This window comes from Zonotrichia albicollis, chromosome 11 (genome assembly GCF_047830755.1).
Source record: "Zonotrichia albicollis isolate bZonAlb1 chromosome 11, bZonAlb1.hap1, whole genome shotgun sequence".
In the NCBI taxonomy this organism is placed as follows: Eukaryota; Metazoa; Chordata; class Aves; order Passeriformes; family Passerellidae; genus Zonotrichia; species Zonotrichia albicollis.
Window position 1 is genome coordinate 4,139,431 of NC_133829.1, and position 25,816 is coordinate 4,165,246.

The 25,816-nt window shown below is 42.4% G+C and overlaps 1 long non-coding RNA gene across 2 annotated transcripts in view; it reads right to left on the bottom strand.

Moving 5' to 3' along the window:
• Positions 1 to 5,359: 5,359 nt before the first annotated feature.
• The window catches only part of LOC106629231 (uncharacterized), a 143,422-nt gene continuing 122,965 nt past the window's right edge, over positions 5,360 to 25,816 (bottom strand). The window contains exons 3-6 of one of the 2 annotated variants that reach the window (XR_012582082.1): positions 17,729 to 17,812; positions 14,176 to 14,268; positions 12,717 to 12,766; positions 5,360 to 9,373 (exon numbers count right to left, since the gene is read on the bottom strand). This is a non-coding gene — a long non-coding RNA (uncharacterized LOC106629231). The remainder of the gene's footprint in view (positions 9,374 to 12,716; positions 12,767 to 14,175; positions 14,269 to 17,728; positions 17,813 to 25,816) is intronic. The other variant, XR_001332412.3, reaches the window with a different exon arrangement.

Below are 25,816 nucleotides of genomic sequence, written 5' to 3' on the forward strand. Positions count from 1 at the left end.
TTGTTATTTGATTTTGAAATGTAATTGAAAATAAGAATAATGAAGATAATTCCAATTACTCTGGAATGGCCTTGTGCTCCTTGCAGGGTGTGCAGTGATTAACTAGCCTTTTATAGCACTTCATTTTTTTTTTCCCAGTGATGGAAGATTTACCCAGGAATCCTTGGGTAAGACTAATTTGTTTTGGCAAAGACATTTGCAGCAGAGTGGAGGGAGGGTGCTAACCTCTGCCTCAGCCCACTCAGCCCTTCTGGGCTGCCAGGGCAGCCAAGGGAGGAACTGCAGGAGGATTTTCCATGACAGCTTGAGCAGACGGCAAACCATGCACACAACTGCAACTTTGATCATTCTGGGTACCACAAAATTAACCTTAGGGCTACATCACAACGTGCTGGCCTCAGCACACCTGTAAACGTCACTGAACTGAGGGTTTGTAAAAAACAAGCTGCATTTCTAAGCATCTCTGATGAATACTCACACTATATTGTTGGACTCTAAATAAGGAGAGCTCATTGATGCATTTCTTTTTTGTTTCACTTAATAATTTTGGAGAGTCCTACTGATATACATGAGTTATGTGCTGCCTTAGGATGTTCTAGCAATACACTAGACTAAAAGCAATGGTAGCTTCTCTCATCAAGAACTCTGCTGCATCTTACCACTTATCACCCATGTGCATCTTTACTGAACTCCAGAGATCTCAGAGAAAAGCTCTTACTTTGGGATGACTAAAATAAGGGTGCTGTTTTTTGCCACAGTTTAGCTTAAATTATGCAAAACTCCGAGATATGTGAGGCATAAAGGAAGGAAGAACAAGGCCTTTAATTGAATTCAAGATCCATTTCAACTGAATTGCTAAAACCCTAAAACAGAAGAGCAGTTTTGCATTCTGCTAACATAATCCACCTCCATCCATGTTACTCCCCATGAGTCACACACACATAAGCTCTCAGTGCACAAGAAGCAAGAAAAGACCACATAGCAAGCAGCTGAATCAGCCTCTCCTTTTAGTCCTTGTATTTGCCCATGAAAACAGTGAATATTGAGACAGGACTATTCCAACTGTCATCTACAGCTCTTTGTTAGTGATAAGAAAGGAAATTTCTTCACTTGGAAATTCCAGTTTTTGTGCCAACAGCTGCATTGGTTCCTCTGCTGCTGTCAATAACTGTGTTCACTTTAGACCTTTCCAACACAGCATCTCACAAACTGCTGCTTCCCAGCCCACAGCAGGGTAATTCCATCTGCAGGGCTATGGCTTCTGGGGGAAACAGCATTTTTGTATTGCTCTTCTCTCAATCAGTTTGCAACACGGACAAGTGAAATGACAAGGCCAATTAAAAAGCAGAAGCACGTTCCCTGGGTTCAGAGATTCAGGCCCTCAAAGCCTTGAGCCACAGATCCTACAGAACAAGGCAGTGCTGGAATGTGACCCACAGGAGCATTTCCCTGCTGGATGGCTGATGGAAGAGCACTGGATGTGCATTTCCTTGCTCCCACAGCCTGGAGTGGCAATCTTCACCCCATTGCCCTGCTCTGCCCACATTGCCCTGATACCAACTCAGCTCCTCTCTCCTCCTCCTGTAACCCTCTGTTCCCCTCCCTCCCTGTGCTGATGCACTCCCATTGTCCTACCTGGGTTACTCCATGCAGCAAATCCCTTTTCTTGGTCCAAGTCAGCCTCCTTGGCCCAAACCAGCACCCACAGCCTCCAGGAAGGGGCTGAGTGAAGCAGGGGAGAAATATTCCCTTGCATTGTGAAGGCACTGGAGCCCTGCCTGGCCAAGCCCTTAGGGCCAGCAGCTCACAGCAATCCTCAGGGTGTGGAGGGTGGAGCCCAGGCCCAGGTGAGCTCCTCAGCCCACTCACAGCTGTGGAAATGAGTTCCTAGATCATTCACCTCATCCCTGCACAAGCAGCAAGTTTTTGATGCACCCCCCAAGCCATGGGGATAGAGGGGACATCTCTCCTGTACTGCAGCCATAGCTGGAGGACACAGGGGACAAGGCCCTCCGCAGCTGCTGTGGCAATGGGGGGAGCTGAGAGTCATTGGGGGGGTCCCCACGAGGGAGAGGTGCCCAAATCTCATTGTTTGTCCCCAAATCTCATTGTTTGTCCCCAAATCTCATTGTCCCCGTGCAGCAGCAATCAATAGGGCTGTAATTACCACTGCTGCTTTTGGTCCCCCTGAACAGGGGGAGCACAGCTTCGGGCCCCTGCTCCCATTGAGGATGCAGCTCTGCAAAACTACTCCTCTTATCCTTCTTTACATATTTATTACAACTCTTTAGGCTGATCCATGCAAACCAAAGGAAAGCCACCAATGGAAAGGGGCTGGCTTGTGCCAGCAATCCCCAGACTGTCAAGCGATCACTGAAGATTGGACAGGTCCTGATGAAATAAATGTTGGCTGCTGACTCTTCCAATTTTGCAACACTCCTCTGTGTCACTGGAGCAGCCTTGTCCAAGATTGAGATATTTGCAAACTGTCATCTTTCATAAATATCTGCCTTGAGTGACACTTTGCCCCCCTCCATTTCCCTTTGAAATGTACCTAGCTGGCACGGAGCCTGCGGGATTTCATTGCTTGTGATAGGTGATTAGCAAAGAGATGATTTCCTCCTCCCTCCCCCTCCTCCCCTCTGCCAAAGGGCTGAGTGACAGGTCCAAAAGGCGAAAGGCAGACTGGGGAAGCAAATCTGCCAGAGGCAGAAGTGATGACACTCCGAAAACACTTCATTCATCTTGCCAAATTACAGGCTGGGCTAGGGACTGATGGAGACTGGAGGAGGGAGGGGGGGATAATCTCCTGCCTTTGCCTGGCGTGTTCTGTGCTCAGAAACATTGCAAAGCAGCTCCTGGAGCTGGAAGGGTGTACCCCAATCCCCTGCAATTTCTGCTCTGTAATGCTCCCAGGCGAGCTGATACCTGGCTGTGCTGCAGGCTCCTGACAGAGTGCCTTAGTCATGGATGTCAGATCCCCTCAGCTCCCACAGCCTTCCTGCCCGGGCGTCAGGAATGGGGCTGAGAGGGAATTTCAAACAGCAAAACACAGCAGGAGCCACCTGCACAGCCCTCCCCTCATTTATCCTGCTCGGAGGGCAAAGCAGGAATTTGTGGGTGAGAGTTTTCCTGTTTTGGGAAGCTTGCAAAGGTAATTCGGGAATGAACACTGATGAGCCACTGATGATGCTGCTCTGGGATGTGCTGGGATGTCTTCTGAGAAACAGCAAAAACTAATTGTGTGCTTGGACAAAGTTCTGCACAAAACTTCCTTTGCCTTTCCCATTTGGAATGAGAAATCCACTAATTTTTTTTTTTTTCCTCCTCAAAACATTATCTAAAGAATGGCTTGATTTGGACTTTTTTATTTAGGGAATTTTTTTTTTTTTTTGGTTTCTGAGTTTGAAGTGGATGCCTGTCTCAAAGTAATTACTTTTTTCATTTTTTTACCTTACATTTAATGATTTAACATTGAAATGTTTCAGACTTGCCAATTAACTACTTCAACCCAAAGTATTTTCCCTGAATTCTCAACATGCCCCAAGTCTACTCTATTTACATTTTCAGGCTTGACATTTCCTTTTACCAGTGAGATTGCTAACAAAGGAAATTATGTTTTCCTCCTGTCTTTGCCAATGGACATTGTAAGCAGTGATCATTGAATCTTAAATTCACTTTTCCAACTGAAGAGCAAGTCAGTTATTTCAGCTGGTGCAATTGAAACTCTCTCTTCTGTCATCCTGAAGTACTTCAAGAGATACACAAACCACTCTTGAAGAAAGAGAATAATTTTATTTTTAATAATACATGAGTTTTTTTGCTACATGTCAAAGGGAGAACACCAGATTCTGTTCTCTCCTAGGCTAGTCTAAGACCTAGGGTGCACTCAAACACAGACTTAATGCTGTTGTAAAAACTTATTTGAATGTTGTTATATCAGAACCTACAGCTCCAATAGATGCTGATGTCACTTTTCATTTTTACTTGTGTAAATGAAGCCTGGGCTGCCTTTCTGTAGCATCAATGGCATCTCCCAGACTGCACTGAAAATGGAGACCAGGGCATAATAAAGTGAATTGCTAATAACAAAAATAGATGCCTAGCACATTACAGAGTGAAGTGTGTACTCTAGACAGGAGAAGTACCATCTAAAATGATCCTGAGCTAATCATCCCAGAATCAAAAATATCAGGGGTGGAAATGATGAATGGCACTGTCTGTCCTGGAACTGTTTGATACAAGCATGTGTGCTAGGAATTTTTTTGCTAAATTCCATTCAACAGAACTAATTCTAAAGAACTTCTAAAGTAATTCTAAAGAACTTTATAATATTCTAACAGTTGAACCCAAACATAACATGGTTCCCTTTTTCTTTTGAACACTAAGGATGCGCTCAACCGGGACTCAGAATCTGCATGTTCCCCACTGCTGGGTGCCCCACATCCAAGTGCTCAGTACTGTCAGCTGGAAAAGACATTTCATGGCAACAAAATTAGATTTATTCCCTTATTGTATAAGATTTTGCTTCTAAATTGGAAATGCTGGAAAATGACCATCATTTGGTGTTGGAACTGGGGAGTACCATCAAACATAAAAATAAAGTACAGGAAGGATCAAAGTGAGATAGTCCTTTCCAGTAGACTCCACTACTAAAAATGTATGCAAAAAAAGAGAAAAACCTGATGCCATTTATTTTGAGAAGTTCTGTTCTGCCATCACTCAGCAATTTACAACTTCAAACAGCTAATTGAAATATCACACACAGTGTGAGGTAGGCTGGCCTAAAAATGTAATATCCCTCCCCCTTCAGACTGAGGAATCTGGTAAGAGAAATTACAATGAGTTTCTCAAGGACAAACACTGAGTTTGTGATGGAACAGAGATTAAAACTTGGGGGCCCTTTGTCTCCCTTCAGCCACCTTGCTGCTTTATTCATGTTTGCACACAGCCAGACCTGCAGCCACACAGCAGAAAAAACACAACAGAAGGAGGGAGAGCATGAAAAAGCAAGCCTGCATGTCAGCACATGGACAAGTAACCCAGTTCTGCACCCACAGAGCAGTTCAGGTGAAGTTGAAGCACCTCCACCAATACTTGCAACTAAAAGTAAAAATCCTTCTCAGCTGTTCTTGTAGCTGAATTATTTCCTCCACAAAATGAGGATAAAAGAGAGAAGGGATTCCTCATCCAGAGTGCTTTAGGGTGTTGGGGGCTTTCTCAGCTCAGAGTGATCCCCAGCTCTGGGAGCAGCCCAGATGAGTGGTCCTGCCAGCAGAGTGGCTGCTCAGGTTGGTGCTCTCACCTTGGGGAATTTCCTTGGAATTTCCTTGGACGAGGTCTCCATCTGCAGAAAGAAGCAGCGTTCATGCAGCTGTTTGAGATTTCCAGGGGTCATCTCCAAGGGTTTCTTGCTCATACCCTGATGTTAGACAGCTCTGCACCAAGGCAGTGAGGGGGCTGAGGATTGCAGGGGATGCAGCCACCTTATTTCTGGAGATAAGGAGAAAGTGATAAATGCTGCCCATGTGAGTGTGATATGTGGTGTAACCCATCTGGCCACCTACAAACACATGTGTTGTACCCATGACAAGTTAATTGTGCATTAATCAGGATATAATCTCATACTGCTAATGCAAGTCATGATGTAATTTTACCTTTACTACCTATGCAACTATGGCCATTATTATCCTGTAATAAATTGTATCACTTCAGGCTGATGAATGACACTAGTTAATGTCTCTCCACCTAATTTGTTATTTCACATGGTGATGTAGCATTACTTTGGTTTGGTTTTTACCCAGGAAAGCTGCCTCACAGTTGTCTTTATTGGACTTTTCCAGAACATTTCCAGCAGAAGAAAAAAAAGAGAAATCAGTACTTGTTTTTATTAAAAAATATAAAGGGGAAGATTTTACCAGAGACAGTTGTTTGCTTTTGTTGAGCTACTTCTTTCCAGTGAGCCCAGCTCTGAGCAGAAACAGAGATACTTCAAGCAGCAATAACCAAAAATGCTGATTTGGAATTTAGCACACCTTTGGCCTCATTGCTGCTTGTTTGTTGCATGTTTGATGCAAGAATAAATAACTGCAGATTCCCAGTGCTCCCACAAGATGCACATAGGCCCACTTGCTCAGTGGCAAGCAATTTAGCTGTGGCTTAAGAAGAAAAATGTGTGCGTTGGAATTAAACAGTCACTTTATTTTTGGCTTTTGAAACTCACCTCTGCCTGCACACCTGTGCGTCTGACCCTCACACCTTGAGGCTTTTAAAACTTCTGGGTGGTGGCTACAGAACACTTTTTTTTTTTTTGGTGATAAACAGGAGAAGACAGAGAGAGGACAGAGATGTAGAATGAGTTATTTTTCTAATGTTTTTCATTAAGCAGCAGCTGCTGTTCCCAAGCTGTCAGCCCTGTTGCCAGGGTGATTTCGCGCGCATGGCACAGAGCGGGGCCGGTGGGTTCAGCACATCCACCCTCGTGCCCGGGAGTGTCACTGCACCCGTGAACTCCTGGATGTGCAGAGCCCTTCCCCTGGCTCTGCTGGGAATGGGGCTGCAGCAGCACAACTCCTTGCTGAGGTCATTCAGCACTCTGCTCTTCCACGCTGGCACTGCCTCGTCTGCTCCCTTCCCCTGAAGTGGAACATATGAAACGTTTTGTTTTGACATTTTGAATTTCACACATGGTCCTTGGGTCTTCTCCTCAAAGGACATAACAGATAACCTGAGCAAGATATTAAATATTTCAGGGAGTGGCAGCAAACAAAGCCAACAAACCAAAATCGATGTTCAACCGGTGACTTCAGTAGATCAACTTCTCCCTCTGGATGTCTTGCAAGGGTAAAAGAGCTTTGTTGGACTACACAGAGTTGTCTTGCACAGAAAAGTGTTTACACTGTAAGCACAGAAATAAAGGACTTATTTTGCTCTAATATTAATCTCAGTTTGCTTTCCAAGGGGCAACATTTACCAATCTACAAGGCAGGACTCCAAGACAGGGAGAGCACCTTTTTCCATGGTTAGAACATTATGATAAATTTATGGTTTCTGAGTGTCTAATGAATGCAGTAAGAAAGGTAAAACGTTCACAATTCTTTAATATACTGGTGAGAAAAAAAACCTTATCAGTTTACTGGAGAATCACAAATGGCAACAGGTCAGATCAAATTTCTCATGTGGCATAAAATCATAAATGCAGTTCCCAGGGCTACCTCAACTTTAATAAAATGAAGTCATCCATGTGTTGCTTTGTATTAATATTGCAACTAGGTTTAAGCATATATGAGCCATGATTTTTCCTCAAGTGTTAAATCAAATTGAATCACAGGTTTTTATGAGTGATAAAATGATAATAGACCAGATCTGGTCAGCTAGGATAATAACTTGATTCAGTACTTTGGATGTAAGTGTTTAAGATTTCCACAATAAAACTGTAATGTTATACCCTAAAGTGTGTTAATAACATTAAGTGATGTAACAGTGAAAGCGAACTGACAGAATGTAATACCCATAGGGCCATCATAATAGAAATAATTTATAATGTAACAGCAATAAAATCTTTAATGTTATCTCAATCCAGTCCTGTCCCCAAGTCTGGGGTTTCAGATTACACATGATTTTTTTCTATGCATTTAAGTGTTAACTTAAAATAATTAAGAAAATGGTTTTCAAAGTGGAAGAGCCTTTCAAAGTTGCTGACCTGATAAGAATATTATTAACTCTTGCCTTCCTACCAAAGTCCCGTGTGGCCAATAGCTGATATAAAAGGAGACACCTTTCTTTTGCTTCCATTTTTCCCCCTTTTTAAAGCAACTTGCAGCAATCAAGGAATATGTAGGACTACCACACTACATGGAAAAGGTACCCCATCCTCACCATTTTCACATCTAAACACAAACCCAAACCACACTGTAAAAGAGTTTGTACAAAGACCCACTAAATGTCACCACACTGTAAACACAAGGTTGATGTTTGTGGCTACTCACAAAAGAAAGGGGAAGCCAATGGGGAGTCTTCCATCCTCCCTGTGGCAAACCAGGACTTGTCCTGGAAGAGCCTCCTTGGATATTAGCAAATGTCCTTCCTGGCAAAAATTTGGGATAAATTCCCCAGAGGGCCCATGAGATCTTTTACAGTCAGATCTTTGAGAACAGAACTGATCAAACATCTCTAAGGTCTGGACAAAATGTAAATATGTTTTATCCAACCTATGAACAGAGAGGTAAATCAGAGAACCTCACATATATGGCAGAGACCTTTCCTCCATCTCATGCAGCATAAATGTGTTTCCTGGAATCTCAATATGGGCTGATGTTTATCATCTCCTAAGACAGTGGTCCTTAGGAAATGAAGAGCTTTTTGTTAGTTATTCTCCTCAAAACATATGAAAAGAACCGACTTGACAGACATGTGCACAAATCTTGCAAAATGTGTGCAGAAACATAACACTTAAAAATAAGCCAAAACCAATCTTTAATGCTTAAATCAAGATTTACTTGTTTCAAGGTAAGGTATAATTTTATTCCTTCTTCCTGATCAAATTGCTTGCTAAGAATATTGACTGTTTTAGGCAGGAATACTGAGGGCTTTCTGTAATGTATGCCATGCCTCAGAGGAGCCAAACCAGAATAAATTCAGCATCTGAATTCTCTTGCAAACCCATCCAACCCAGGACTAATAACCTGTGTCTTTAGAAAATGCTCCAGCATCAGACATACAAGATAGTTATGGCGCAATTAAGAAAAATCCTCTGACTCTCAGGTTCTCTCTGGACTCACCAGGGAATGCAGAAAAAAAAATAACTGGAACTGAACAAAGAAGCAGCTTATCATCTTGAAATATGCTGGGTTAATCGTCCCTTTAAAAGCAAATGTATTAGGAAAACATTAGATCCTTAGCCCTCTGTGACATAATTACACAGGCTTCTGATTAAACAGAGGCTCTCATTAAGTAAAACATTTTATTTTAGTTTCTTGTTGGTTGTTGGTATTATTGGGCTTCCTGCCCAATTCCAGCCAGGCTACCATATGAACAGTGAAAACAGCCAACATTGTTAATACAATAACAACAACAACACTTGGCACTTCCAGTCTTCCCTTGGTCTCAGAATCTTACAGCAATTCACAGATATTTCTTGGGTGCACCACGTGACAAAGTGGTGGAGCAGGTAAAGCTGACCATGTTTATGTTACAGATGGATAAATCAGGGCACAGAGGGATTCACCTGCCTTGGCCTGGCTGCTGGAAAGTCAGTGGTGGGATCCAGAAGTCCTGAGGAGAAAACCATTTGGAATTACTGTTTCAGCTTCTTTCCTCCCTCCTTAATTGCTGTTGCTCTTTACAGGTTCCTTGTAGCAGAAGAGGACTTGTGCTGTGAAAAATCAAGCAGAGATGCAAAGCATAAGGAAAAGGCAATTAAGCATTGCTTATTGTTTGTAGTTTAAGAATGCCTGCTACAATTTCTCTCCCAAACAGATTTGTGGTGGTTTACATAAAGCAGTAAGGACCTTTTATTAGCCAGCTGAGACGTAAAGTCTGCACTGTGGGTTAAAGCAGTAAGTAACAGAAGGATGTTTTAGTTTCTAGATCACCAAATCTGCCCCTTCAGACACAGAGAGAGGCTTCTTTGCAGAGCTTCCAGTGATGGGAATGTAAGGAGAACATTTGTGCATGGGATAAGGGGTTAATTTATGAATGCACAACCTCTGAGTTGCCAACAGCACTGAGATTTCATCCTCCCATCCTCCTGATCCACCTTTGGCCAAGATACTCCTCCCCCAGGGGCTGGGAAGGGGGCTCTGGTAGTCCAGAGTGGATTTATGTGGCCAAACTTACAGAAAAATGCTTCATTCTTCAGCCTGAAAAAGGGTGAATCAACTTTTGGCCTGCATCTGCAAACCCCTCGACACTGAAAGCTGAGCAGAGTTTGCCCTTGCTGATCATGGTATGGATACAAGAGCAAAATTCTGCAGAATACAGAGTTTCCCTTAACACAGAAGGGTTAATCCCTGAGATTAATATATATTTCTCACTGGTGTGCTGGCTAGTAAGAGTCACTGCTGATTTACCAGATTTCTGCCACAGCCAAATAATTCCTTTTCTCTTTAGCCTAAAAGAGAGAACTTTGACATCTAGGAGCACGAAGTGTTAAACTCCTCAGTGAGGTTTAGAAACAAAATCTCACACAGTGCATATAAATATCATCTGTATCCAGCCTCCACCAGTGCAGATTGTAATTGGCACTGCTGTGAATTATCTGTTACTGATACACACCAACACCCCCTGATTTGTAAGCTCAGGTGCCCCTTCCTGGCTGCAAAAATGAAAACACAACACCCATGTGCAAACCTAATGGAGTCAGTATCAGAACAAGCTTTTAGGTCTGCATGACAAGAGTAGCAGAGGTGGAAACCTGCTTGTCACTTATCCAGCTGGAGATGAACAACTGGCTTCAAAAGAAACTCAGGAGTGAAAGATTAAAGGGAAGATGACCATGAACTCTCCTTTCCCCAAAGAAGTTCAAAGCTTCCTGATTTAGGTTCTTATCGCACTATAAAGAGGGGAAGCAGGGAAGATAAAAAATTTAAAAATAAATGATCTTTAAGAAATTATCCTCATCTGAGTGTCCTCCAATATGTCTGGTCCTCTAAGTGTTAAGTGAATTGTAACTAGATCCTAGGGAGACAGTTGCAACCTGGTTATCAGTGGCAGTAAATGGAAGATAATAGCCCCACTAGAGAGTTATGAAATGGCTTGTCTTTGAGCTGCCAAAGTGTTTAGGCTCTCTTTTATTATATTCACAGCAGTAATCCGATATGTCCTGACTTCTGTCATCTGTATGTAATGCTTATCAACTCTCTGCCAGTGATTCACCCCCTTGTCAGGGACAATTATTCCTCAAAGTGCTGAGGTTACGACTGAAGCAATATTATGACTGGAAAGAAAATATGAAAGGTGCAGAGCATCACAGCCAGCAATCTCGGGGCTGACGTCAAAGTGGAGGAGAACATTGTTGATAAAAAAATAAGGCATAACAGGAGTGTTGCACTGCTGTTCCCACAGCACTCCTGAGCTCTGCTAAGGTCATGCATACCTATGAAGATGGTGATGGAAGGTTTTCCCATCCCTTTATTGGAGCTGGGTTTCCATACTTCCCTGGTTAGGTGTCCCTCTCAATTCCCTTTCTATGCTCCCGTTTAAAGCCACTTAAAACTGAAGAGGCAGCGTGTGTTCTGTCCCTCTAAATTTGCAGACAGGAGCTCAGCCTAGGAAATTAATTTTCCACCAGAGGATCATAAAATGAAAAGCATAATCTAAGGGACAGAGGGCCCAATTTGCAGTTTTCAAGTTGCCTGAAATTACAGTAACACCTGCAGTGAAATTCTGCTCCAAGCATGCCCCGACCAAACTTTTCCATCACTCTTTCAGATGCCTCGGGCAAAACTGAAGTAAATTGTGATCCTGAGCTTGTGGCTAGGGGAAAGCACAAGTCAGTGTCCTGGCACCACGAGGGCAGGGCTGGGGAGCACAAGGATCTGCGATCAGAAGCTCAAGGCCACGGGGACAGCCAGGGGCTGTGGCATTTCTTTGTCTCCTCTTTCAGCAAGGGGTGGCTGTGGCTTGGGAGCTTTGTCAAGGGCAATGTGGAAAGGCAGCTGGTCAGTGAACATAATGGTGAGACAGGGAGGCCAGAGAGGGGTGGCAGATGGTCCCAGGGGCTGTCCAGCTGACCAACAGCAGCACCTATGCCCTGCATGCACATGTGGCACCGACCCAGGATGGGTTCTTAGGTGTCAGCCAGCACATAATTCACTGGGCTGAGGGTTTCAGCCTACAGAGTAACAGAAGTGGAGGAAAACAATACCTCTCTGTGGTGTTTTGATAGTCCTTGGTCTCTAAAGTACAGTGCAAACTCTGTATTTCAGTGCATTTTGCAAACAAGGGGTTGAGCAAGGCCATGTCCCTGCTTGGAGGGTCACACGGGTCCAATTGCAAGGTCGGGGAGACCCCAGTGAGGAGGCAAAACAAGCAGAGCTGGAGCAGGGCAGGAGGGAGGAGGCAGCCAGGGCTGAAAAAAAACGATGTCCCAAATCAGCTGTCTCAAATCAGAAAGTGGAGCCACCTCTCAGAGTGCAAGCCAGGCCTTGTGCAAGGTTTGGTGCTGCCTCTGGTGTTTGGTGCTTCAACAGGAGCCCAGAGGGGTCCCAAGGGTCACGAGCAGCAGGGTCAGCCGAGCTTCCATCGGGAGGGAAACTGCCTCCAAAAGCACTGAGGAGAGGGAATGAATCACTGTGCCCTGTCTAATATATTGCAGTAATGTAATATAACAGCAATAACCCCCAGAGTACCATCTGGTGAACTTGTGACTAAACACAGCTTGTTTTGCTCAAGGCACACAGGCAATGGACAAGTATATATTTTATTCCTTCGCCTCACCCTGCCCAAGCACAAGTGGTAGCAAAGCTGGGAATTTTTAGACCATCTACAAATCAGAGCTGCAAGCAGTTATTTCTCCCCTATGAGACACACAGGCAGCTCGCTCTGCAGGAGGGTGCTCAGCAGCACAAACTCCTGAGCCTCAGTCATGGCCACCAAAGCAGACAGAGGCCTGATCTCAGCTGCTCACTCCCCATTTCTGACGCTGCAAAATTCCCCTGTAAAGCCCTGTGTAGGTGGATGTTTCAGGTGATATTTCCCAGGGAGGCCTGACTCACCCATGATGAATATTGGTGACGAGCTGCTCTGACCTTGGTCAGAGTTAATCCTGCAGGAATGAAAAGGTTCAGATTTCAGCACTCACTGGAAGAAAAGGGAAGAGAGGAGGAGCAGCCCCCTACTAAGATAAAGACATGACCAGTGGCTCTGCCATCAGTTACAGCATTGCTTGCATTTGGCATCACATTATGAAAATACCTATTCAGAGGGGAGAAGGAGATCAAAGAGAACATTTCCGTGGCGATGACTCTAGCTCCACTCCACTCTGCTCCCTCTCCTCCTCCCGTCCTTGGGGTTCCAAGGCTCCTGCTCTATTCATCCTCTCCGTGCCACCCCTGGTTTATAACACCACATCATCAGCAGCAGCGCTAATAACCCGCGATTCTTTCCCCCCATTGTGTTTGTCAGAGTCAGTAATCTGGGCACTACAGCAGCACAGCACTGAAAAGCTACAGTGTGTTCCTATAGCAACCAGCTAATCCGCAGGTGGAAGGTGATTGGGCACCTTTTGCACCGGAACAATAATTTGAAAGATCTTTTTCAGTGTGCTGCTCTGCAGCGTGAGTTCATTGTGCTGCAACCCACCACGAGCCGTTAGAAGCTGTCAGGGAAATGCACAAATCACAGCCAGGAGAGGCGAGGCCTTCCAGCAACAAGCCCTTGAAATATTTCACGGCAGGTTAAGAGGCCAAATTGTGTATGGCGAGATGCATTGTGTAGGATAAAACAAAGAGCTTGTATAATAAGCCAGTGCTGACAGTCTCCAAGTCAGGGAATCCCAGTGAAGTGTAAGGCTGTGCATGAATATGAGTTTTCCTGAGCTGTGGAAGGAAAACAGCTGTAATAAAAGAAAGTGCTGGGCAGAGCTCCCACATTCGGCTCTTCCAAAACCAATTACTCCCACCTGGCTATTCCCATTTCTCCTAAAACATCTCTTGTTACAGAAGAGAATTTAATATTCTCTAATTGAAACCTCTAATTTAAGGCATTTGCTTGCTATCCTCAAAGTCTGAAATCCTGGCCTGGACTTTCACAGGGTGATTAGATATTGTAGAAGTCTCAAATTTTTGGATATCCAAAGTCAAACTAAGAAACCTTAAAGAAATACACGTGTTTCCTCTGAAAGCCAGGCTTTGTTATATTTCTCAGAGTTAAGTAGTTGGAGTTTGAGGTAAGGAGTGATGTTTCCTTCCATGGCTTGGAATGAGAGATGATCTTTAAGCTCCCTTCCAATCCATTTTAGATTTCCCTGATCTTTCCAAGTAAACCAGCCCAATCCATGGAGCAAGTGCAGCACAGGCAATGAGAGGACAAACACCTTCATACCAACCTCAAGAAACAGTCCCCGTCCTTTGCAGTCCATGTCTAACTTGTACCCTGGTTTTTTTCTTTGTTTTTTTTTTTTTTTTTTAAAAAACCCCAAACACTGGACTGGAAATAGTAGACATAGATAGAAACCTCTTTAAAGCTCAGTTGTAGAAGCAGATGCATTTCCCATGCAGCCATTGCAGTGGAAAGTGAGAGCAGATCATGGAAATAATGTAACAGGCCCTGTCAATGGAAGGAAAAAAGAAGAAAATCTGTTAAATACTTCAATAAGAAGAGAGAAATAGCACAAGGCCTTCTCTACCTCCGTTTAATCATATTGAAGAAAGAACGTCTTTATTAAATACCTGGACTTAATAAAAATGTCAAAAATTCTCATTGCATAAATCAGCTCTTTCAAAATTTGCTGGGGTGATGGAGGAGAAAACTTAAAAATAGAGGGCAAACAGAAGTTCAGTTATTAGGTTATGACTTCCAAAACTGCAGCTTCAAAAGCTTCCCTACATTTACTGGCCAAAGATTCCAACCTGGGATGCTTCCATCTAAAGCAAATTTCCTAAGTATGAGACAATGCAGTCAGTGTCTCATTTATAAGAGTTTTATAAAGCAAAATTTCCACTGAGAGCTGAATCAACAAACAAACAGGACAGAACAGATCCTGCTTTTATGACCTAACTGTTTTGCTCATCCCAAAGTAGGATGAATAAAATGGATGAGGCAGGTTCACCTACTCAATCCAAACCAAGAGAAGAAAAGCTTGGATGGGGTCTTGCACATCCCCCCCCCCCCGGGTATTATTAGATTATTGAATATTCTACAGCAAATATGAGTGTCTTCCTCTTTCTTCCCTTTCCTTTCTTTCCTCCCTTACCTACCTTGTAATTCATGAATCTTCCCCAAAAAGTTTAACTGAAACAGGCAAATGTCTTAGAAATTTTCTTAATAAACAATTTCCAGAAAAATACAAAAAAAAACTTTTGACCATCTTTAATTGTGAAATGTATTGATTGTTCTCCTCAAGTAATTCATGCCTGAAAATGACATATTTTTGTTCCTTTCAGAGGACTTGGATAGATAGCATTGTTTTTCTTTCCAAAGCACATCAAAGAGCCCAAATTTTGGCAGGCTTTCTGTTTTCTTAAAAAAAAAAAAAAAAAAAAGAGGAAAAGAAAGAAAAACATCAGCAAAACAAAGCTAAGAATAACTGCTCTTTTCTGAAGAGTTGTGGGCTTCTTCCCTTCCAGATTCATGTCATGGTGCTCACTTCAGGGAGCTGCTGAGACACAGAGCCTGGAGGTGGGGAGGAGGAGAGCAGTGGAGAGATCAGAGAATTGGCACGGGACACAGAGCCCTTCTGCTCTTGATGTTCAGGCTCAATCTAGACACAGTCAGTCAGAACCCAGTGTCATCATGGTTTTTAAACACTTCCATGGGCCATGCAAGGTCACACTGTGGCCTCTAACACAGGGGACAAGTTTCCACATATCTGCAGCTGCTGCTTTATAGACAGCTCTGGTGATAGCTGCTCTCCAGTTTGTTGTATCTCCATTCTGTAAGCGAATAAATTCCAGAAATTGGCTGGATTTGGGTTGAGAATAGCCCTTTCCTTTCAGGACAAGGATGGACAAAAAGTACTGAGAGAGCTGAGTACCTCCCCCTTCTGCTCAAATGTTCAGAGGAGGTAGGTTGGTATTGCTGCAGAAAGGTTTTCAATTTTGAGTATGTTTTGGCCCCTGGATCCATTTTTCTTATTTCCTAGCTCAGCCAGTGATGATGATTTACTTATCACAGACCTGCACTCCTGTGACAGGATCTGAAGTCTGTGCTCTTGGTGAAATATCGTGCACTATTGCCAGATGTTAAATATGAAGGAATAACATCCAAAAAATGAAAAAGAAATGCCACCAGCTCTTATTTACTCTGTGAAGCAACTTTTATCTTGATTTGCTGTGTAACTGGTGGTAGAATCAGATTATTTTAAGGCTTAAAGTTCTCCTGGTGATTGTGGTACAAGTGGCAGAGTTTCCAGAGCTTCCCAAGCAGAGCTGCTTTGCTCTGAATCAAGAATAAGATATGAGGAAAGGCTCAGAAAAGAAGTGGAGATATTCTGAGGGAAATGCCAGCACTGCCTGCTTTATCACCCAGAATGTGGTGTCACACTGAGCTGAAATGTGCAAACCTTCCCCACCATGGCCTGCTATGGGGTAAAACTACTTTTTGACTCTGTGGGAATTTTAATGGGCTGTTATCATCCAATAGACGCAGGGATGAAGGAGCTGGCAGTGCATGGAATTTCTGGAAAAGGCCACAAAATCCCTGGAGTGTGGCCTGGCCCTGCAGCCTGGCCCAGCTCATGTCATGCCCACACTTTGGGGAAGGAGCAGAGAGGCACAAAGACAGGGCAGCTCACACAAAACCCACTGAACTTCGAGTGATAAACCAGAGGGCATCCCTTGGCTGACTTGTAAATGACTGGGGCACAGAAAATGCCCTCTGGATCAAGATGACAGGGCTCACTGCTAGAACAAATCACACAGAACGTGAAGTTAGGCTGTGACCTATTGCTTGGTACAATTATCTGACCTCCTAACAAAGCCTGGTGAAGATGGCAGCCATCCTGCATTTAAAACAGAGCCTGGTGGAAAGTTGCTATTCTTCAAACCCTGCATCTAGACATCTTTCAAGTGATTTCAGAATTTAGGGTGAAAGTGGATCTTAGGCCTTTTTTTAAAAAGCCATTTCAAATCCTCATTCATATCATAAATGCTTTTTTCTCCTTTCTTCTGCAGGCCACTGAAATCTCTGGGGCCATGACATTGTCTGGCACTGAATGCAGCCCCTTTTTATCATTATAAAGAAATAATGAAAGCATATGGTGGAGAGGCACTCATATTTCAGTGTATGGTGCCTTCCTCCTTCTCCATAACCAAGCACTGAAAAATATATACTATGATGAGAACATTGAATATTTCCAATACACTAACAGAAAATTCCTAATAATTCAAAGCCATCCCTGCTGCCTAGCTTGATTGTAAGTTCAAAGCAAAAGAAACCAAACATATCTTCACTTTTGTGCATTAAACATCAGCAAGTGACCTGTATTTTATTACAGTACACAGCTGTTTTATCACATAAGTAAATAAATCACCATTGAACCAACTTTGGGAACGAAGATTTTGAATAATAACACAATTAAGTTTTCCCACAAAGTCCAAATAGCCCACTTGCTCATAGTTGCTACAAGCTGTGATTCCCACGTGAAAGATATCAACTTATTTCCTTTTCCTGTCAATCATCAGTACCAAGTGGGGCCCTGGTATGTCAGGTCATGACCTTTCACTCTGGGCATGAGCCTGAAAGCCACCAGTGAATCAACTAGTTTAATTATTTAGGCTGTTTTTAATAAATATAAAAATGTGGCCTTAAATATTTCACATGCTTGTTCAGTTTGGGCTTTCAAGGACCTCTCATCGGGCCCACCAGCCTGAAATGTCCTCTTATTGGTAGGAAATCAGTCAATTAAAAACCAAATCCAGCTTTTGGAATAAGGTTTATTTTGTTGATTTTGAGCTTCCTGGCTTGGGTGTCACTTGCTTGTTGGTTTAGAGGACAGGATTTTTGTTATCTTTTTTTTTTAACCATAAGACTGTTTTTAATCAACACCAGCAATGGCCCATTTGCCTACCTCCCAGAAAATGATCCTTTATGCAGATGCCAGCATAGGATTCACAGATTTCCATGTATGGTCTATTTTCCACATCTTCTTCACCTATGGGGAAAAAAAAGCAAACAGAAAAAAAACAAGCAGGAAGAAATCCAATGTAGCACAGTCCATATAAAACAATTTTTAAAATATTTTTGAGTAATGTTGCCAGGTTTGCTACTGGGTCCCTTAGCAGTGGACAGTTTAATTCCATTTTAGGTCAAAGTGTGATCACAGCCTTTCTTTGCTAAACTTCCTAACAATTTCTTTCAGCTTCTAACTCCCATAATCTAAAAATCTGTGCCTGAACCAAGCTGCTGATCCTGCCCAAGATTCTGCACAAGCAATCTGCAGTAACCACAACCATGTCAGTATAAAACAAGTGATGCTTTCCCTGGGTGTCAAGGGCAATGATTTATATTCTACAACCCACTTATGCTTATTGCCCAGCAAACTTTCCAGCTGGTAGATACAGGACAGAATCAAACTTGAGAAACTAATTGATGGTGTCTTTTTAAAGAACTTGGGCTGCCAGAGTTAACTTTGCCTCTGAACATTCCTGAAATGTACAGAGCTTTCCCAGCCTCTCTCAGATTTATTTTGTTCCTCTTTCCCCGGGTGCTCCACGACTTCTCAAGGAAGTGAGTGTGAAGGGCTATCTCTATTTATAGATGATAAACCCAATTCTTATCTTTCTCCCTCCTCTCCCTCCTGCCATGGTCCTGCATCAAAGAGAGGACCTGGAGAAAGGGAAGAGAGATGCTCTCAGTCTGAATTTTCCAATCCCTCTCATGGGCTGCTGGGTCTGCAGGAAACATCAGCATGCCAAAATTTGCTTTTCTTTCAAGCAGGAGTATTAATCTAAATGATGAACTATATCTCAAAAATGAAACTGCTGCAGTGTAGTGATCATCAAAGGTACTTTAATTGAATTATGCTTTGTTTGGGACAGTAGAAAACATTTAATCTTGATCCTATTTGAATTCTTCATTTTGCCTTAATGGCTTCAAGGTGTGCACAATAGTACCTTAGAATTCACAACAGAATCAAACAAAAGTCAGCTGAAGCATTCTATCTTTACTGAATTAAAAGTGTCCTTGCCTGATAATGCTGCTTCTCAGCAATTTCACCAAAATTGCTGTGGTCCAGAGAAATCTTTCCAATTCATCCAAGCCTGCGCTCGCTGATGAAAAGCTGCCTCCTGAGCAGTCCTCAGCCCTTCTCCCTTAGGATGCACCAGCAGCAGCAGCAGCATGTGCTCCTAGCATGTGAGCCATCCCCAGCCTCCCGGAGTGCCAGAACTCAGTGCATCCCTCTGGGTGTCCAGAGTTACCAAGGACCCCGTCGGGGGGCTCAGAGACCCTGGCACACAGCCCAGAACACCTGGGGGTTTGATTTTGACCCCTGGAGCAAACTGCCAGCTTTGTATGAGGACCTGAAAGTCACAGAGGTTTAAATGGTGTAATAATAAAATTATCACAGAGTGAAAATGTAGATTTTAGGATTTTTGGTGTGGGAGTTATGGGGACAAGATGGAGGAATCTGGGTGTGGCCAGCCTTTCTCCTTCTTCTTCTTGTTCTCCATTTTCTGCAGTGATGTTGGCACTTTGGGATTGGTTTAGAGTAGAAGTGCACTGTCTAACATAGGTGATAGGTATTGGGAATTAAGTGTAAATATGTTATACGTAGTTTGTAGTACAAAAGGACAACACAGAGTGCCTGTGGCTGCCCTGCTGAGCAGACTCGGCTGGGCAGAAAGAAAATTTTATAGATAAGAATTAATAAACAACCTCAAGACTGAAAAGTGAAGAGTCCAGACTCGTTCTTCAGCTGTGTGGGCCAAAACAGAGACACCCTGCACATCTCAGGGCAGCAATTATCAACCAAAACCCGAGACTGGAGGAGGGGAGATCAAACCCAAAGCATCGATCCCAGGATCCAGCACTTTGAGATGGGATCTGGGAAGGCTCCCAGGGGCTCCAGGGCTGCTCTGCCCCGATCCAGCTTTCCAAAGCCTGCACCAGGGTCTGAGACAGAGCACTCGGCCCATTCACGTCCCAGGAGCAAATCAGGCAGTTTAAATAACTCAGATGTGAGCACAGAACCCCGTTATCATTTCTGTGAGGCCAACCTGAGCAGCTGATTCATCTCGGGCAGTTTGCTCTGGACCAGAGGTCTCCACCACATCCATTCCATTTTACATCAGATGAGGGTGAAGAACTCTGCACTCAGACACTGTGTTAGGAGGTGCCATACAAAAGGACAGACAGGCAGAGTGGTTTGTATTAAAGGCCCTTATTTCCCATCATATTTAACTAGCTCTATTCTGACATGATTGCTGATTTCAGTGGAATAAATGCATGGAATGAAGTAGAGTTAGGAAGCTGTACAGCCATTATTCCCTTACAACACACATTTCCCTGATAAACATGTCCTGGCTTTGCATGCATCTGATTTGTTTAGTCACAGAAAAGCTGCATTTACTCAATATTTAATTACCATGTATTTACACCCCTGTTTTAGAAAACAATGGGAGTTTCCTCATCCATACTTATCTTTTCCTTCTTTCTCTGATGGGGGGTCACACCTTTTCTTACCTGAGCCTAAAGGCAGAAGAATATTTGCAGATCTTCAGCAATCTCTGATCACACCTTTTGCTTACTACCAATATATTAACTGGACAGGAAAATTATGTGAGTCCTGAAACCAGCCTGGAAGATGCCAGAAACCGCTGTACCTTCCAGTTCCCTGACTCTCTTTCAACATGACTAAGCAAGGAAATGGCCATTAGAAAATAGGAATGGTGTGATTACATTCCTCCTTTTCCCTTGGACTATTATTTCATCTATTAGGCTATTGCTTTTTAGACTTTATGTGCGTATTCAGCAATTCCATAAATAAGATTTTCATTATCAACATTGAAATCCCCAACAGTTTTCAGCTCCTAATGAGGTCTTTACTGTTCTCAGGCACCACTTGGAAAAGCCTTTTATATGATAAAATGAAGATGTGAGAGAGACTGAGCAAAGTGTATGTGTTGCCAAAGGCATTACTTTCAAACAGTCCTCAGTCTCTTCACTCAAACAGGTGGTGATCAGGTTCTAGTAAAAAAAAATAGACTTGAAATTATTTCAGTCATCCAGCCACTGGAAAAAAAAAAAGAAAAAAAGAAAGAAAAGACAAAAAATGCCGTTACTATAATCTTTGCAGTCTCCAGAAAGCTCAACATAATATGTTCAGAAGAAATTTGCAAGTATTTTGATGATAAATTATGGCTTCCTGTAGGATGTTTCTAATAGTCACCCCCTCTTCTTCAAGTTTAAAAATGCTTAGGAAGCATGGAGAAAAATAAGATCTTTGAAATGACATAACAAATTGATATATACAAAAAAATGGTTCCCAACACTCCTGTATACAAATGTAAGAATTGGTGGAGATAAAGAGCTCCTAGAGTGCTGAGAAAAGGAGATAAAAGACAGGTTCAAGCCAAACTGCAGTATCTGAACAGATTATTTGAGAGGGGAAGGCAAGTGTGGTTCAGATTTTATAACAATCCCTTTGCCACACAGTGACAACATGCTGGGTTCATACACCAACAGTGATGAACCAATGTGGGACCAAATTCTGCAGTGGAAGCAACTCTGTACTTGAGGAAGGCAAAATATTTCAAATTTAAGCTGAACTTGCATGCTTAAAAGCCTAATGAATATTTTAAAGAAGAAATACAGGAACCTCAAGTGACAGTATTTTGCAGAAAGGTCAGACATTCTCCTTCAATTAAAATTAAGATATAAATATATCTCTCATACTTACATTAAAAAAACAGGGGCTTGGTTGCAGGAGCTGAGAAACCAGCAGGATTCCTTCTGTATCTGACTTATTTTGAGATGCCAAAACAACCTTGTGGAGTGGGAAGGTGAAGGGGATAAGCAGCTTGTGAAAGGCAAAGCAATCTCATGGCTTTTACCAGAGGCTGAATGCATGGAGGGCCCAAACCCAAAATAACCACACAGGGCAGCCAGATCCTGGCATTTATGCTGTTTTTGAATGTCTAAAGTCACAGTGAGTTTGATGGCCAACTGCCATGATGCTCTTTGAAGATTTAGGGAGAGTTGCACATAATTTGAGATAACATGCTTTCACAGTTGAATGGCAAGTTCCATAAATTCCTCTGGGATAAAATATGAAGTAAACATCACAAAGTTTTGCATGGGTTTCTTGCAATTTGTTTTGGAGCTTTTGTGTCGAACAGGGCTGGAAAATGGCTGGCAATGTTTTATTTCACTTATTATACACAGATTTTGAGCCTGCAAGTCTAAGCAAGAAATGTTTGGAGAGCACGACTGTGCTGCATTTTTTTTTCTGGAATAAGTGGCAGTTTTAATTAAAACAATTATACAAGTCTTTGTTTTCTTCAACTTGTTTGATTTAGTTGGTTTCTTTAGCAACAAACAAAGCTTTCATGGCTTCTTCACATTTGCACAGAATATTAATGTTGCTGCCTTTGATTTCAGAGTCTTGTAGACTTCAGCAATCTCTCAGCACTTCAGTGTCTAACACAGCTGAGGTTTTGTGAGCAGCAGAGTTGGGGATGTGGATATCCCTGCATGTGGGTCAGGATAATCCCAAATACAGGATTTGGGAAGAGGATGGATGGGGAGCAGCTCTGAGGGAAAAGACCTTGGATCTGCTGGAGAGAGTCCAGAGGAGAACACAGAGATGATCCGGGCTAGGAGAGCTGGGGGTGCTCACCTGGGGGGGGAAAGGCTCCAGAGACATCTCAGAGTCCCTTCCAGGGCCTAAAGGGGCTCCAGGAGAGCTGGAGAGGGACTGGGGACAAGGGATGGAAGGACAGGACAAGGTGGAGTGGCTACATATTATTCTATGATTCTACAACATGCTCAGTAACCCAGCAGGGCAAAATGGACAGAAAAAATAGGTGATCTAATATTGCAAAAAGCCACTTCTGTCTGAGAATTCCAAATTTTGTAATGTCAATAACCTTCAAAACCCTCTTTATAGCTGGCTCAAAGTTATGGGAAAAAAAAAAAAGAGATTAAAGTGGTGTTGTTTCTTTTTTTTTCTTTAAAGCTTCTAATTTTCTTCCTTATTTTGTTTTTAAACATTTTTGATCAGCCCTACTACAGCACATCATGTTTTCCATTGACACTTGTATGCCTGTGTTTAAAATATCAATTCATTTATCTGCAGAAATGTTGACACAAAAGATAAGAATCAGTATAAAAAGAACTGGTTTAATTTTGGTGCTTTTCAAAAGGAAAGGGAGCTTAAAAATGCATTTCCCTCTGAAGATGTGGGTTCAGAATTTGGCTCACACCCACAATAAAAGTAACAGTGGTATTTAGTTTCTCATCACTAACTCTGCATGGTTTGTCCCAACAGAAGAAGTAAAATAAATGTCTGGGCATTGTGGCTGTGCCCCAGAGGAGACATTTGGGGTGGAGTGGGCAGAATGGATGGGCAGTGCTGGAAATGTCCCAGTTTGACCAGCATGGAGGGCTCAAATCCATCATGTGCCAGAGGAGGCAGCTAACAGATAAATCTCTTGCTGCCTTCCCTTAAAATCCATCATTTAAAAGATCTGTTTGGTTTATGCCTGCTGCTGTTTTAAACATACATACCTAAATCTCTATTTTTATCATTTTATTTTAGCTGCTTATCCAGAAATCAGTATACATTTTCCTTCCTGGAAGATGCAATTTAATAAAAAAGCCAAACCATCCCTTTGCAAAGCTCCTCCCACATGAGCATATCTAGGTCAGGTTTCAGCCTGGCATAAATATTTTATTTGAGAACTGCAGGTCTGCAGGAATTGGGGTTCCTGACGTAGCCTCGGCCGTGGCAGCACATGCGGGCGCTTGCTTTAATAAAAAACCCCTTAATCTCATTTGGCTCTACCTCACTGGCAGCTTGAAGCACTTGAATCAAACAGTACAGCTGTGAATTGTGACACTGGCTGGATGGAAGCCCAGAAAACTTTTCCCAGAGAAAACCCTTCAGGGAGGAAAAATAAAAAAAAAAGGGAAAAAAGAAAGAGCAAAAGAAGGAGGAGGGAAAAAAAGCTTCGACAACTGAAATACAATAGAAGCCAAATAAAAAACCCTACCATCAAACCTTGCCACCCTCCAACCTGAATCTGAAGAAAACCAGGAAACCAAAAGAAGGATTGGATTCTTCTTAAAAAGGTTATTTTGTAAGGTAGAAGGGCCAACCTGGGCAGCCCTGAGCAATGGTCCCAGTCTGTATTTTCTGCAAATAAACAAAACTAAAGCCAAAGGATAGGAAAACTGAATTACACCACTCCTTCAAAATCCATTTAAAAGAAAAGGCAGCTTTGATTTTTGTGAGGAAGAAGAAAAATATCCAGCTGAGGAAATTAAAAGAGGGTTGGAAGCACAAGTGCCATAAAGCAGACCTAGCACAAGTGCTCTTGCAATATTTATATTCTTATTTTTGCTTGAATCCCGATGTTGAAACCTTCCCCTAAAGCAGATAACTGAGCAATATGGAAAAACAAAACAACAAAACCATGGAAAGCACATCTGAATGGAAGGAAATGTTCTTTTTCAGAAGGCAGCAGCCATACTCTGGAGCCATAAGGTCAAGGGGTGAATTTCTACTGAAGGAAAACATTAGAGTTGGATATTTCTCATCTGTCAGTCCCATTAAAAACCATCTTTTAAGGACTCAGGACTGTGCATTGCGCCTTTTTTCAAGTTAGCAGCATAATAAAGATTCTGTTGCCTTTTGCAGATGTTTAAAGACATGATGTGAAAGACAAATTCTCCAGCTAAAACCCTCAAGAAATGTCACTTCTGTGTCTTACTGAAGGAGCTCCAGCACATTCTCTGCATAAACATCTGCCGGAAACATTTTAAAAAGGAGGCTGTTTAAATAATGGCTTTTGTAGGCTCGGTTGGGAGGGTTTTTTTTCTCCCTTCTTTAAAGAAAAGAAAATGAATTTGTGGAAAAGTTCCCTCTTCCAAAGCAACTTTCCTTTGCAAACATACTTCAGCTAGGATGATCTGAGGGAGCAGCTGTAAAATGAAGAAGAAATGTTAAAAATTTTCCTTCAAAACATTCTATATCAATCACACCTCAGAGACAGTCATAAATCAGTGCTTTCTTTGACTTCAGAAAGTTGTTGCTCCTCATTGTTATGCTAACTTGTTTGTGACAATTATAGCAAGGCTCTCTTTACATAATAATTGGATTTTTCTATTAAACAGACAGGGAGAAAAAAATGGCAAAATAACCAACATTCTGTCAAAAGTATTACATTTGTGGCATAAACTGAGAAAAAGGAAAAAATAAACTCAGTTTATAATCTTCTTACTGTAATTTGACTCCTCATTCTATGTGACTAACACAAGCCTACCTAGACTTCTCCATCTTTAAAGGTCTGCCAGGGTGCTGGGCTCTGCAGGAACTGTGCCTGGGTACCAAAATGGATTAAGATTTTTGGATGGGTTTAGCTTATTTTATGCTTATTACAAAAGAACAAAAAAAAACCCTAAAACAATAAAACCCAAAAACCAAACCCCCAGAACCAACGAAACAAAAAAAAACCAAAACAGAAACCACTTCTGGATTCACTTCTATTTCTAATTGACAGAAATCAGAGATAGTTGGAAACCCCTCTCAGGAATTCCACCTGTTGCCAAATAAAAGGGTGTTTCTTCCAACAAGGACTATATATCCATTTCATGAATTGGGAAGGGGCTGGGAATGGTGTTTGATGCAGTCCATTAAAAGCTTCATTAAACCTTCCAGGTTTCACATTAAAAAAGAATTCAGAGGATTTTGGGAATGATGCTGTAGGTGTGCAAATGCCATTGGATGATTAATATTGTCATTCTAACATATAATGATGTAGGGAGAGCTTTCACAAGGAGTTTTATTATATAGAATATGGTTTTAAGATTAACATCAGATGTGAGACTGCTTCTTCAGGACAGAGATGGAGAATGATGAATCTACAGCAATTTATCTGAGAAGCAGTCCAGAACTCCCATCTCCTTAACCAGGAAGGGGAAAGGCTGCCAGGCA